Genomic DNA, 12,337 nt, shown 5'->3' with positions numbered 1-12,337 from the left:
TTCACCCACCGCCAAGGAAGACCCATGGACAATGCAATCAGGCAAAGGGCCATTTATTGAACTAGTACGCACTAGTGGGAACTCAGCTAAAAGAGTTCCAAGTTGCTTCTGAAAGGCTGGGCCTTAAGTACTTTCCAGCATGTATGCCCCCCCTCCCCCTTCAGCCCCTTATCTGCTTCATACTATTCTTGGGACCTTGACAATTTTATGTTATTGGGGTCTTCTTGGCCTTTATCTGGTACCCACTGCAGCTGGGGTTTTTGGCATATTTATGGTTCTGAAGCTCCCAAGGCTAGGCAGCTCCCTGTTCAGGCCTTCCAAGGCTGGGCGATTTCCTGCTCTGGCCTCCCTCAATATGAAGCATATTTGAGCAGAGAGGGATACCCTCTTAGTGTCCCTACACTGATGAAAAGGCGAAGAACCCAGAAAATGAGATGAGCTGGAAATAAAATAAGCATTTTGGGGGGCTCCTAAGGAAGTAGTATTTTTGCCCAACTACTCACCCAGTCAAGAAAGTCAGACCCAAGAGGGGTATGGTTGTTGAAAAATGGAAACAATCTGGAAATTTGTTCTTGCACCATAAACAAGAAGTATAGCACAGAAAGAAATGACCATCCAACAAATTGGCTTATTTCCCTACAACCTTGCATATATATGCACCTACATATACTTTTCCTCCATTGCCTAAGCTTAAAAAAAAAACATTATCTTCAAATACTAGTGACATCCCTCCCTTACAACCTTTCATTTATTTACCTTGTTTATTTGTTGTTGTTGTTTACATCAGTCTATATATTTATTCTGAAAATATTTGTAAAAGAGGCAGTATATTTTGATGGTTAGATTACCCTCAAAACCAAAACTCTGACTTGTGTTGAAAACCTCCCTTCTGCTGCATATTGAATAGGTGACTCTAAGCAGGTCATCTATCCCCTCACTGTCTCTAGAAGCTCTTTATGGCTATAAATGAGTTGCAACAATCTACAGTACAATTTCACTACATGAGTGAAATCTTCGGGACACTAACAGATCCGTGATGTAGGATGCAGAGAAATCACAATGTTGAATTTTGTGTACAAGGAATATTTACTGACATGGGTGCTTCTCACTAACAGGTTTAGAGTCATGAAGAAGAAAAAATAAGGGAGTCAAGGAAAAGTGGAGAGAGGAAAAAAAACTGGAAGAATCATTTAACAAAAGTAGAGAATGACAAACATGAAATTCTCCAAAAAAGTGAAAAGAAAAACATTTTAGGATGGAACCTTGACAAATAAATATAATTTGTTTTAAAAGTGGGGTGGAACCCAAAGAAATCAAGATTATTTGGGGAAGAAATTTTCTTAGGAAAGATGAGAAGCAGGAATCTAGAACCATTCTGCCAAAGTCCTACTATAACAAAGAAATCTAGTATAAGCACGAACTTCCTTCATGTTGCTGAAAAGGGAGAACAATAAACTTTGAAAGAAGAAAATTCTTTTCCTTTACAAAAATATTCTTTAAAAGGAATGTGAATTAGGTCCCCCCTGTGCCATTGTATGTAAACACTAGTAGGAAAAAGCTGAAAAAACAAAATATTATTATATTTCTAAATTCAAAAACTCTCAGCATTTTATTTTTATTTATTTTTGGTAAGAGGAAAGGAAAATATAATTCTTGGAAATTACAAAGCCCAATGAGTTGAAGAATAAGTTAAAGTAAAATTTTAAATGCATAGATGAAATAAGGAGGTCACATATTCCCCTAAACACAGCTGGCATATGATAACTTGTGAGGAGAGTAAGTATAAAATACCAGCCATAAATAAGGTTTAATAAGAATTCATTGCTATACAAGAGAGTTGAGGTGCCTTCTTTACTTTAAAATGTAAATAAAGGGGCAGTTAGGCGATTCATTGGTTAGAGAGTCAGACATGGAGACAGAAGGTCCTGGATTCAAATTTGAACTCAAACACTTCCTAGCTACTAATTGACTTTTTATTATTTTACTGATCTTCTGCCAAGGAACCAAAATTTAGTATTGCTTCTAAGAAAGAAGGGGAGGGTTTGTTTTTTTTTAAATGTATATCACATGTGTCCTTTTAAAACTTAAGGCCAATGTTGAGTGAATGGAATATCCTCTCACAAGCAAGAATCATGGTCCTACCATCTTTTACCATGAACTAATTACTAAACCTCCTTAGACTCCCTTCTGTATGATGAAAGCATGAGTTCCAAGATTCCTTTCCAGTTCTACATTGATGATCCTATACTTATCTGATAAATCATATATTGTATGTTGAAAAAATTTAATAAAAGTTTGATGATTGACATATATTTTTAAACAGTGCTATTTTCTCTTCTTATTTTCACTGTGCCATGAGTTGATCTCTTAATTGATATTTGTGTACTAGCAGTTTGTTTTGAGGGTCTCACAATGTTGATAAAGTCATAGAAAAAAAAAACATTTCTGTTTTGCCCTATCAAGATCCAAAAGTCAGAAGGAAAAAGGGATTTGAGAATATTGTCCTAAAAGGGTTTTTTGTTGTTGAGTACTGTAACAATATGTTTGCCAAATTGTTTTTTGGTTCAAGAATAGCCTGTACTATATCTTAGTAACAGTGAAGACACTAGTTCTAGTACTAGTAAAAAGAGGAGCTTGTGCTGTGTCTTGGAAGCATTGAAAAACACCAACACTACTAGTATAGTACTACTAGCAATAGTGAAAAAATAATTTGTAGTGTATCTTAGAAGCACTAAAAACACTAGCACTACTAGTTCTAGTGGAAAAAGTGATGCAGAATAGAAGGAGATTGGCATGTGGATTTATACTAATGAATCCAAAAAATGCATTTAGTTGTAAAATTGAGATTATAGTTACTATAAAAATAATTTAAATTTGCACTTTTGCCTTTTTTCATTCTGCCCTCACATTTTTAAATTCTAAACTAATAACCATCAACAAAACATTCAAATATAAAATCAACAAAAAACAATACCAAACTTTTGTTACAGTTTTTTTTTAAATTAGGATGTTACCTTTAATAAGACAATAGCAAAAATACCATGTTCATTTTTGCATCCTTTTCTGAACTATTGCCCATCTGTGTACTTATCTGGATTTTCTCTTATTTTTTAAGATTGCTATTATTGTTTTTGAATAGTTTTAATCAGTCTTTACTTTTACAAATCCAGTCTCAAACACTTTCTAGTCATACTCAGACACTTATACTTAGTAACTATGTAACTCTGGAAAAGCCACTTAATTTCTATTAAATAGGTATAATAATAGCACCTACCTTGCAGAGTTCTACGAGGATAAAAGGAGATAATATTTGTACTTTACAAACTTACAAAGTGCTCTATGAATACTACCTCTTATTATGTTATTCTTAAATGTTGTTCTGACTACATTCTTCATTCATCATGATTTGATGTCACTTATCTTGTATTTCTTTTTTCTTCACATTTGTGAATTCTCATCAATCAGCAATAAATCAACAAACACTTTTTTTTGGCCTACTATATGCTATTCTCTGTGCAAGACTCTGAGGAACATAACAAAAAATAATCCCTCCCTTCAAAGAATTTACATTCTACTGGGTGGGGAAGAATATGAACATAGATCAGTGTATTAAAAATATATTAAAAACATTAAAAAGAGAATTTCATGAGAGAAGCACTAGCAGCTAGGGAGATGAGGAAAGATATATAGGAAGTGAAGTTCAAAATGAATTTTAATGAGTACTTGAGATTCCAAGAGACAAGGGTTAAGAAGGGCATTCTAGCCATGGAGGACATCCTATGCAAACAAACACTCCAAGGAAGAACATAGAATGTTACATGTGAGGAACATGAAATGTATGAAAGAAAATGAGATAGTAATAATGTCTGGCAGGCTAAAGCTGGGATATATTGTAGTCAGTGCCTAATGGAGGCATTTGTATTTGACATTCCAGAAAATAGATTATTGCTGGAGTTAATGAGCAGGGGAATAGCATAGTCAGACCCAGGCTTTAGGAATATAATTTTGGCAGAGGGTGAACTAAAGAGAATAAAGATGGAGGAAGATTTTTGGCAAGCCTGTTAGTGTAGGCAAGAGGTGATGAGGGTTTAGCAAAAGGGTCCCCAGAGATACCACTAAAAATCTAAGACAGTAAAAGACAGGTACTAAAATAAAAGAATGAAGAAATAAAGAAAATAAAAAGGGAGAAAAGAGAGAAATAGATGCAAAAGAAAAGAATAAGAGGAAACATTATAAAGGTTAGTTGCTTTTAATAGAAATGACCCTCATGGAATACAATTTTTCTAAAACATCTTTAAAAAAACAAGATTCCCCGACTTTCCTTGTTTGTTTCATACAATCATTAAACAACTTTATTTTGTTAAGAAAACTGTTTCTTAATAGTTGTAGCTAGCCTCTGGCTCTGCCTTCTGTTATTATAGTATATGCTTCACTGCTTTACCATCCTGCCAAACTTAGCTAGGTTGGTCCTTAGCTTACAGACACACACAATCTGTCACCAGGCTAACAGTTAAACTCAAAACTTTGATATGTCTGTCCCTGGACTCTCTCTACCCATCCCCAATTCTCCATCCCTGATACACCCACACATTCTTTCTTTCCTTCCTTTCTGTCTTTCTCTTAGACTTTTCCAGCTTGATGGGATCAGCCAGATGTGTTCTAGGAGCATAACTTTTAATAATCCAGAATCACTTCCATGCTAGAGTAAGGGACCAGAGTAGGACTTAAGTAGGATGTTAGAGCTTTTAAATGATCTAAATTTCTCTATGATAAATATAATTGATAAAAAGAGATCTTTTTAGTTAACATTTTATTACATGGGATGATCATTTGTTGTAACTTTCTGCCTTTAATTTTGGGGACATAAAAGAATGCCACAAACATTGTTGCAGCATTTTTAGCATTATTCAGGAGACTCATAACATATTCTTTGCTATCCATTGAACATGAAGACTAAAAACTTTGTACCAGTTCATCTTATAGAAAATAAAATATCTATATAATTATTTGGCGTTGCAAAAAAACTGAAAAAAAAAATTCCAAGCAGATTTTGTCAAATAGTGAGTTTTTATCCCAAAAGTTGGGACCTTTGAGTTTATCAAACACTATATACTGAGGTAATTTACCCCTAATCTATTCCATTGATCCACCCTTCTATTTCTCAACCAGTACCAAATTATTTAAATGATAACTGCTTTATAGGATAGTTTAAGATCTGGCACAAATAGGCCACCATCCTTCACATTGTTTTTCACTAGTTCCCTTGATATTCCTTTTAGTCTTCCTGATGAATTTTGTTATCATTTTTTCTAGTTCTATAAAATAGTTTTTTAGTAGTTTAATATGGCACTGAATAAGTAAATTAATTTAGGTAGGATTGTCATTTTTATTATATTAGCTCAGACTACCAATGGATAAGTAATGTTTTTGCAATTGTTTAGATCCAATTTTATTTGTGTGAAAAGTGCTGTGTAATTGTGTTTATATAATTCCTGCATTTGTCTTAGCAAATAGATTCCCAAATATATTATACTATCTAAAGTGATTTTAAATGGAGTTTCTCTTTTTGACTAGTGCTGCTGAGCTTTTTTGGAAATATATAGAAATGCTGATGATTTATGCAGATCTATTTTATATCCCATGACTTTGCTAAAGTTATTCATTATTTCACCTAGTTTTCTTAGTTGATTTTCCAGGATTCTCTAAATATATTATTATATGATCCACAAAGAGTGATAGTTGAATTTTGTTATTGGATATTTTAATTCTTTCAATTTCATTTTCTTCTCTTATTGCTGAAGCTAGCTTCTCTATTATAATATGAAATAATAATGGAGATAATAGGCATCCTTGCTTCATCCTTCATCTTAGTGTGAAGGCTGCTAACTCATCCCCATTTCAGATGATATTTACTGATGGTTTTAAATAAATTCTACTTATTATTTAAAGGAAAGGCCCTTTTATTCCCACACTCTCTAATATTTTCAATGGAATTCATTTCTTCATTGGATATTTTTGCCTCTTTTTTCCAGTAGGTCAATTTGGTTTTTTTAAAGAAACTTTTCTTCATTGGCTATTTGTCCTCCCCTTTTCCAGTTGACCAATTTTGCTTTTTAAGCTGTTATTTTGTTTTTGCATTACTTTCATTTCTTTTCCCACATTTTGAAACCTATCTTATTTTATTTTTTAATTCCTTTATGAGTTTTTCTAGCACCTGAGACCAGTTCCCATTTTTCTTTGAAGTTTTGCATATGGTTGTTTGGATCTTAGCATCTCCTATTGATTCTGTACTTTGTTCTTTATCGCCATAGAAATTTTCTATGTTTAGGAGTTTCTTTTGCTGTTTGCTCATTTTTCTACCCTTTTTTAGCCTGTGGACTTGGAATTCTAAAAGCTCCTTATTCTGTATCCTCTACTGCTGTCTTATAAGGCTTGTTGCTATTAGCTTTTTTGCCTTGTGGATAGATCTTCACCACATTAGGGCAGGCTTAAAAGGGCCCAGCAATATGGACTTCTGGACCTCACTATGGGCTGGTGCCACAGCCTTGGAATTCAAGAGGTGGGTCTGAGATGTTCTTTTGTTGATGTAGCCTTGGTACCAGGATCCCAAATTTGGCCTATGCCCTGGTCTAGAACCTATAGGTATGGGAGTGGTTGGCCATCATTACTGTGTCCATTTTTCCTTTTGGTTCCCCCTTGTCCTATGAAAATCAACTTTCTCTGCCCACATTTTAAGTTGTGTTCCATGAGAGCACCCTCTCACTCTGACTTGATGTTGGTTTTTGACTTCTTTTGTTATGAGGAGCTTTTTAAAGATTAGTTTAGAAGAATCCTCAAAGTGGTTCCAGCTTTGGCAGCTACTAAGCCATGATCTTAACTATGCCCCAACTGTGTAAGTTTTTAACAGCCAAAAAAAACCGAGTAGTCCAACAGGTGCAATTTTATTTCCCTTTCCAATTACATGCTGTCTTGAATCTTTTTTTTCATTAATTTCCTCTTTTAGATAAATAGCTTTTGTAGATAAATTTCATTTATATATTTTCATTTGAGTAACTGGACTTTTGACCTTCGCTTTTGTCTTTTTTTCCTCTCAAGCTTATCTTTTTTCTATGTACTCTTTTCTCTTAATTTTTATGCTCTCATTCGTGTACTTTATTTTTCTTAATTTTCTTCATTTCTTCCCCTAAAATATCCTTTAGTTCTTGTATTTAATGTATACTGACATAGAACTAAGATACAAATAGCATATGTCCAAGTTGGACAAGTTTTGTTTGGGGCTTGTTTTTTTTTTAAGAAGACAGGAAAAATCTATACACAATTTCAAGTAATTTTATTTAAAAATTATTCTTTTATAAATTGGAAATCTGATTATGGTTTGTCTTATAGTACTAGCTAAATAGAACTAAATAATATAATTAGACTCCAGAAGAGAATGGGGCAGTCAAAAATACTTTGGCAAGTAACCTGAACACCTTGTAAAGAAGGGTGCAAGAAATACCTTTGATAACTTATTTTTCTTTTTTCAATGATGAAAAACTAATGGAATGGATTCTTATAGTCTTAGAACTAGAAAGGATTCAGTGGATTCATGGACTTATCTCATGTCTGAGAAAAAATGGAATGGCATTTCTCTTATTTGAAAGAAAATTGATTTAATTAACCCCTAATGTTCCCTGAGCCATGCTCACCTTCCTTGTGCTCTTTCCCTCACCTCTTCCCTATCTTACAATCCTATAATCATGGCTCACTGAAGAAATCTATTTCTTTTGGAATAAGACATCATTCCCTTCAACTACTCTGGTCCCCCAACATTCCTAACATTCTGTCTTAGTGTAACAAAGTAGGAATAGGGACAGGTATAAGGGAGGTGAAAGGGGGAGGAGAGAGAGTAGATTAAGCTTTAAGGACTGTCAGATAATTTTAGGTTTGTGACTTTAAATCTAGATTTAAATGGTCGCCAAATAAAATTCTCAAGTCAGTCTGGAAATTTATGGTAATTTAATTAATATAGAGGGAAGAAATTTATGGAGGAGGAAAGGGGTTATAGGATTTCTCCTATTTGGCCTATGCCACGGGGAGTGTTCTATGAAGAAGATTAGAGGCTTCTGAGAGGAAAAAGTTGGAAAGTAAAGGAGGAAAATTCAGCCAGAAACTCACCACCGAACCGGACAATACCTTGTAGCCACGCTAAGATGCCGAAATGCTCAGCATGATGCAGCTCTCAACTAACTCTCCATCGCCAGTCAGGGAGAGAGAGAGAGAGAGAGAGAGAGAGAGAGAGAGAGAGAGAGAGAGAGAGAGAGAGAGAGAGAGAGAGAGAGAGAGAGAGTACTTGAGGGATGAAAAATCTCAAATATATAGATCTTTTATCCTTGTGTCTCCTCCTCTAAATTTTCACATCCACCAATCACATTGAAGACTTTTTCTCCAGGACTGCCCATACTTTTAGTTCTTACCTTCTTTGATTTGATTATATCTTTAGAGTTACTTAACACTTCTTTGTTAAGTTCACCTTTTGTGAGTTAATTGATGTTTTTGTGATTAATTTAACCTTTATAGTGTGAATCTTAAAATTTCTCAGACTTGTGAATGTTAAAAAAAATTCCCCATTGGGAAATTTTTCATTGGGACAATTCCCTATTGGGACTATTCCCCATTTTAAACAGTGAAGCTACTTAGATCTAAAATGTGAGAACTCTACTTAGATCAGAAATGTGAAGACCTCTACTCCACCCATAATTAAGCCTGCTTTAGGGGAGAAAACTCCTTGCTGAACAATGAAAAGTACTTAAACCCATACTTAAGCCATGCCTATTTTTAGAATTAATACAAAGGGGTGCTAAGTACCTATAAAGGTCAGGCAATTTGTGAACTTACAAGGAGCAAAGAGGAAAAAACTTATTCAGAGATTCTAGCCTACTCAGGTGTGGATTACTAAAAGGATTAGTCTACTCAGGTGTGAATTCAGAATGGGCTGTCCTTTGGAAAATGTCTACTGTGATTGGTAGATGGAAGAACTTAGGGGAGGTAACATAGGAGAAACCCCCCCTATATAAGAAAAGGACAGGCTGTTGAAAAGAGATAGAGACTCTAAAACAGTCTCTAAGGAGAGTGCTCTAAAGAGGAGGCTCTGAAGAAACAGGCCCTAAGGAGTCTCTTGGGAGAGGCTCTTGAGGACAGTCAGAAGAATCCCTCTCTGGAGAAGGATGGCTGGCTGAACTGGTGTCTATATCCTTGCTTAGACAGATCTTGTGGTGAGTGATAAAAGACTGACTGATCTCTCTCTCTCTTAAGACTCAGGTCTAGGCCATGTTGGCTTAAGGTTCTTCATACTTATTCCTTTCTTACTCTTTCTCTCTTTCTTTAATTCCTCATTGTATTATTAATTAAAGTCTCTATAAAACCCAGTTGACTTGGGTATATTCATAATTGGGAATATTTCCCTGGCGATCACCTTATATTTGATTTTAAAAGAAGACACTGTAGTGTGAAAACATATTTTCTGCAGTCACAATTTACTCACTCACCCACTCTTATATCTACTACAATTTATATCTACCACTATTTTAACTCTTACAGTTTATGGCATCAACTCTTTTAAATGCCACAATAGTTACTTAACACCTTTTTGTATTAGATCTAAAAATAGACAGTTTAAAGTTCTAGCTTCACTATAAGGTGAGAACTAAGTACCTTCATTGTTTAATCAGGAGATTACAACTTTATCTTCCCCTAAAGTATGGTCTAAGTAGGATGAAGTAGTTTTTAAAGTTCATAACCCCCCCCCCCTGATGATCATTGGGAGATTAGTTTCCCCATTGATCATTTAACATAATGATTTTGTAGTCCTAAAGTACTTCTAACTACAGATGTATACAATATTCAATTTATAAGAGGAAATTACAATATTTATGGAGGAATAGAAAAGAGAGAAAGCAAAACCAATGTTTTACTAGGCACATTGACAAAAAAGTCAAATTAGGGGCAGTCCCCTTTAGGATAAAAGTGTACATTTACAATAAATGTTCAATCAAATTTCAGTTCGATCAACCACACCCAAAGTTCATTCTTGATCTTCTTAATGTAGTGTAGGTTTTCTGGCATCTTTCGGCAACAGTTCATTCTCTGGGTTAAGGAATTACCAAGCTTCTTCCTTGAAGATCTTTTTCGGACAAAAATTTCAAAATCTTGGATTTTTAATAAAATACAATCCCCCCCCCCAAATTGGGTGTTAAAAAAACATCCAATTTATCTCAGGATGCAATGTTGAGTTATGGGGTTGTATGAGTCAATTATCAAAAGAAGAGAAACACAACAAAAAACATAAGGAAAGGAAAAAAATGGAAAGAAAGAAAAAAATTCAAAATGGGCCCTTATTTGGGTTTAATAAATTTCTAACAGGCCCTTGTATACCTATACAATTTAAAACAGTTTCTATCCCACAAGTCTATAGGACAGAATGCAGTAATATTTCACTTACCCATTTGCAGCCAAGACTACAGGAAGTTGCCATCCTATGAGAAGAAAAAAGAATTAGAATTTTATTTTGATAGGGAGGTGTCATTCCCTGGTCTGATTTTTTGTCATTCTCAGGGATATGGGGAGCCAGGATGATAGTCAAACTTTGGTACATGTCTGAGTACTTCACAAAGAGTGTAGATACAAGTAAGTTCTACGACTTAATGTATGTCAAGCGTCACAACCTCAGGTCTCACACTAGTTTTTCCTCTGTGCTCTTTTTGGCACCATTCAGGCTAAGTCTGTGCTCCTTGTTTTATTCCATTTCCTAGAATCAGACACAAACATTAATCACAGTCCCATAACATTTTATCAATAAATGGCAGGTTCCCACTTTAAATTTTTATGAGTATGCATTGATATTATAGCAAGTATATATATATATATTAAACTTATATTACTGCAAAAATAATATTAATTGTATGTACCTTTTGTACAAGAAATGAGAATAAAGGGGGGAAATCAAGTATTCTAATCAAAATAAAAGAAAAGCAATAATAAAAATAAGGGGGGCAGAGAAAAAAATCAGGAATTCAATATGTTCTCAAAAAACAGCATTCACTTGTCAATGGATTATTATCTCCACTGCATATGATAGAATACAGTCAATCAGTCTCAACAGAAGATGCTCTCTTCACGTGTGAGCAATGAATCCAAAAGTTCTTCTATCTAATCTTTACAGATGTTGGAGTAGCTGACAATATTTGGAATGGCCTTTCCCAGGAAGGTTGAGGTGCTCCAGTATGCTGGAAATTCTTAATATACACCTTATCTCTTGGGTTCAGGTTGTGAAGAGAAATGTCTAGTGGTCCGGCTTGTACTGCAGCTCCGGATTCATGGAGTTCATGCAGTTTGTGCTGTAATTCCTATACATAGGAAGCAATAGTAGTATCTGCCCCTAGTAGTAGTCTCTCGGTAACCGAGGATGACGATTGTCTTTCTGCGTTTTCATCTATGATAGATGAGTGTGCACAAAGACACTTGTGCATGAAGGAGATTTAAGTGGAAAAGTCGATGCACAGAGACAGTTCCACTCTCTCAGCATTGGAAGCCTGGGTCCAGTGGCACGAGAAGGCGTTACACCTGGAGACTTCCTCAGCTGCATTAGATGGCCGTGTTGTCTTTTGTGCTCCAACACGCCCTAAGCATTGCACAGTGCTTTGCTGCGTTGCCATCTCAGCCATTGAACCTTCTTATTGGTTTCTTCCGTCTGTTCAGCCAAAGCAGTCTTCACATGCTGGGTGAGCAAAGCCCTGGTTCACCAGGGGTCTATGGCCCGATGGCTACCCTCACAAGGTTTAGCCGGCCTGTCGAAGCCATTGCCCAGGGTGTGGCCACTGCCGCATGCTAGCAGCTACTAGGAGCCACAAGTGAGAGCTGGGTGTCAGGTGGGGGTTAGAGGCTGGAGAGCTGCCCTAGAAGGGCCCAACAAGCCCTCCATACCAGAGATACTACCCCTCCCTGAATACCCCATACACCCCAGTATCTGCCCCTAATAGTGATGTATATGTAGGGGAGAAAGGTTTAGCCTGTATAGGTGGATGTCCAAAAAGCATCTCAAATGGTGAGATGTGTAGGTCTCCTCCAGGCCTGCTTCTAAGTTAAAATAGGACCAGAGGAAGAATTTGAGGCCATTTTAAATGTGTCTCAGTGCATAATTTGCCAATCATAGTTTTAAGTTCTTTGTTCATTCTTTCAACTTGGCCTGAACTCTGGGAATGATACTGTAAACCTTAAAATTTCTTAGACTTATAAATGCTGGAAATTTCACCATTGGGAAATTTCATACTTGGAATGTGAACCCCATTGGCATGGGAGG

At 35.6% G+C, this 12,337-nt stretch overlaps 1 protein-coding gene across 4 annotated transcripts in view; it reads left to right on the top strand.

The window, feature by feature from the left end:
* The window catches only part of PRKN (parkin RBR E3 ubiquitin protein ligase), a 1,990,036-nt gene that overhangs the window by 1,579,777 nt on the left and 397,922 nt on the right, over positions 1 to 12,337 (top strand). The window lies entirely within an intron of this gene.

The sequence above is a fragment of the Monodelphis domestica genome, chromosome 2, assembly GCF_027887165.1.
Source record: "Monodelphis domestica isolate mMonDom1 chromosome 2, mMonDom1.pri, whole genome shotgun sequence".
Lineage (NCBI taxonomy): Eukaryota > Metazoa > Chordata > Mammalia > Didelphimorphia > Didelphidae > Monodelphis > Monodelphis domestica.
Note: the sequence above shows the minus strand (reverse complement) of the source record. Positions and strands in the feature narration are given on the sequence as shown.